This window comes from Theobroma umbraticum, unplaced genomic scaffold (assembly GCF_002168275.2).
Source record: "Theobroma umbraticum cultivar Fairchild unplaced genomic scaffold, ASM216827v3 scaffold_2.0, whole genome shotgun sequence".
NCBI lineage: Eukaryota > Viridiplantae > Streptophyta > Magnoliopsida > Malvales > Malvaceae > Theobroma > Theobroma umbraticum.
The window spans coordinates 272,638-276,098 of record NW_018397277.1 but is presented as its reverse complement, the minus strand read 5'-3'; positions in this window follow the sequence as shown (position 1 = coordinate 276,098).

Genomic DNA, 3,461 nt, shown 5'->3' with positions numbered 1-3,461 from the left:
ATATATATATATTACAAATTATAGATAGAGGTGAATGTGAACATTTAGCCTTTTGTATGAAAATCTGAACCGTCAAGGTGACTTCTCAATTTACTCATTGCAATAATTTAGACTCCACTAGATGGTTAACGCACAATCCATGAGCCAACAAACAACAGGATGCACACAACGGATATGGCCGTGCAGGAAGAATTTAAGAGACCTGCCCAAGGGCTTGGCCTAGTCTCAAAGAGACAGGACCTCATGCCCAACTATTCATGGCATTCAGATCAACGGCGGTAGGTGACGAGCCTGGGATTGTATTTGACTTCAGCTTCCATTGAAAATAAGGTAAAAAACGAGAGGAAAGGAAGACCTTATAATTATATAGATATAGTTTGAAGTTTGAAGTTTGAAGTTTGAACCTTGAGGAGACTTTAGATGTTGGAATACCGGAACGCAGGAGAGAACAAACCGCACTGCTACGAAAAGGAATTGAGGTTGGTGGCGACAAGGACTTCGGTGCTGTCTAATTCACCAACCAAAGCGAGCTGCCCTTTGCTTTGAAATATTTGCCTTCACTCGCGAAAATTAATTAAAAGATATTCTCAAAATCATTGCCTCACCAGCAGGCTTTGAGCCAGAAGCATAATGAACTCGTAGCAAATTTGAGGGGAGAAAACAACCAAAACATACTCCAAAGCAAACAATACCATGCTATATTTTCTTTTGTTAAAACAAATATAATTTTTATTATGTTGTAGTGAAGCTTGCAACACGGTTTTCTCTCTTTCACGTTTTGTAGCCATGCAGATGTAGCATGGGATGTGTGCGGTGCCATTGCCAACCAAAATCCTTAAATGCGGCTGCAGCTCCACCGACACAAGTTATAAGAATTTTTCCTTGTTTGCCGGTATTTTGTTAAGTGCAGATTGCCAAAATAGAAAAAAACAGGAAGATTGGGAAAACATCAACATGAGTACGTCGTGTCATCCACACCACGAATATCCCAGTTCTCCTTGTAATGAATCTAATATTTTGCCATAAAATTTTTTTGGAGTAACTTTTATAATATTCAAAACATAAAAGGTATTATAGTGTATTAATTTACTACAAATAACAATTGTAGTAAAAATTACACAAAATTTTGCCGCAAATACATTTCGCAACATTACTATGCATATATGCCTATATCACGGGCCGAGTCTTTAGTAGCTAGGCAGGCCAGCAAAGAGGCGGGCTAGTAGTTTAGAGAGGCCAGCAACCCACGCAAACCAACAACCTAAGTAGGCCAATCGATTGTCTTGACAATTTGACATACAAGAAGCACAATCCATTCATGCGCCGAAAGGTGGAAGGGTCTGGACACCTTTTTAGTGTAAATAAGTTAATGTATTTTAAATTTAAGTGCATATAGTGTGGATATTCAAATTTAAATAATGTAGATGCAATCAACATTCAAATTCGAACACTTTAATAATTTATTTTAAATTTAAATTGTAAATAAATTAGGAATTAGCCATACCTATAAATATCACCGTATGTTCATTTGTAAAGCACACCATGTTTGAGAATAAAAGCTCATTGTCTCAAGCTTTCTTCTCTTTTTCTTTGTCTCTTACTTTTTTGCTGCCTATTGTGTTGCTTCAAGAACCTTGAGTTCTCATCTGATTTTGGTTTCCAAGATGACTTAGGCTTGGTGTGAAGTGGATTTCAAGATTCAAAGTCACATGAAGTTAAGCTAAAGTTTTAGCATGTGAAAGTTGGCATCATTGCCAAGAGATAGATGGCTCTACAACTAACCAATATATACCCACCTAAGAGATAAGGGAGGCCAAAGGTGTAGCCATGCAAGGTAAGTCAAGCTCAAGGGACATGTTGTCCACTCTAGATGGCCAAGCGTCCAAGGTGGAGGTGGTCATGAGTGAAATAAAAGACAAATTCAAAGAGATTGAAGCTAGCATAAAGGAGTTGGGAACTCGAGACAACGAGCTTCATGGGTAGATGCAATCAACACTTAATTACTTAATGGAGATACTAAACTAGTGAGACACAACACTAAAGGAGTTGGTTGAGGTGTCGAGACACGAGATATGAAGGCTCAAGGATGAGCTCATTGTATACAAGTTAACCACAAAGGGGTGGTGTGCCAGTTGTCTAAATGAGAGCTCGACTTGAGGTGCCCAAGGCTAAAGAGTTTTGAGGCAAGCAAAAGACCATTGAGGTGGACAAATTCTTGTAAAGTCTAGAGCAATATATTCGAGCCATAGGCATCATAGAGGATGCTCTACAAATCAACATTGTCGATATGTACTTGGTGGACACGACCTTACTATGATGGTGACATAGGTGTGGTGAAAAGTTTAGAGGAATGACAATAAATGTCATGACCCAACCCGAGGTTTGTGACCAATGCATGTGCCCAACAAGTAAGCCCATTAAACCCGACCAAGCCTTAGAATCTAAAATTATATAACACAAATGCCAAGAGATTTAATAATTGAATATTCATATTATAATTCAAACATAAATACATTATCCGTAGTGTACAATCCATACAAACATTCATAAGGCCATACATTGGCCGTTTAAGGTGGGTTTGTATATAACAACTGTTACATAAGTTCATATAGCACATTGTGCCTACATACACAACATACTAAGTGCGGAGTGGAAGCTCGTGATTGACATAACGGATGGCGACCAACTAAATGCCAAAGTTGGTCTATCGTTGGACGACCCTGACCACACAACTCTATGACCTATTTATCTGCACATGGTACACAAATGGACGAGTACTATAATACTCAGTGAATGGTGCAGATAAACAAAATCATATATATTAAGCACATATATAAAATATATGCATTATCCTAGCATCTGGATATTTAAGCAAACATTTCCAAACACAAAGCATATCATTATCCGTAAAGTCTCCAATGTGAAGGCATATCACCTACTCAACATCTCTAAAGGTTATCACACATCATTAGGCTTACTCTTGAAGTCAATCAAAGTTATTCAAATCATTCTTCATGGCACATTCTAGTTGCTAGAGCATCACTTTGGGTTCATCTAATATTTATCTAAGCTTTTCCACGACTTTCTCATGTCATATACAAATTAAATCAACGAGTGGTCCTCTACGGGCACAGTCAAATCACGCTTGGTGGCCAACCGATGAAAAATCAAATCATGCTAAGGGCAAAGTCATTGGTGGAGAACAGATCACACGCGTGCCAAAGCAACAAACGAAGAACAAATCACGTATACTGTCGAAACAACTAGTGGATAATCAAAGTCATTGATCAAAGCAATCTCTCGATGGTCGACATCACCTAGAGTATTCTCAACGGATGGTATCAAAGCACTACAAGTTAGAATAATAGGCGAGATTAATGCCACCGTCCCTGCTTGCCATCATCCCTGCAGGCACACACATAGTCACAAGGGAATGAAACTCCACTCAACCACAAATCAGA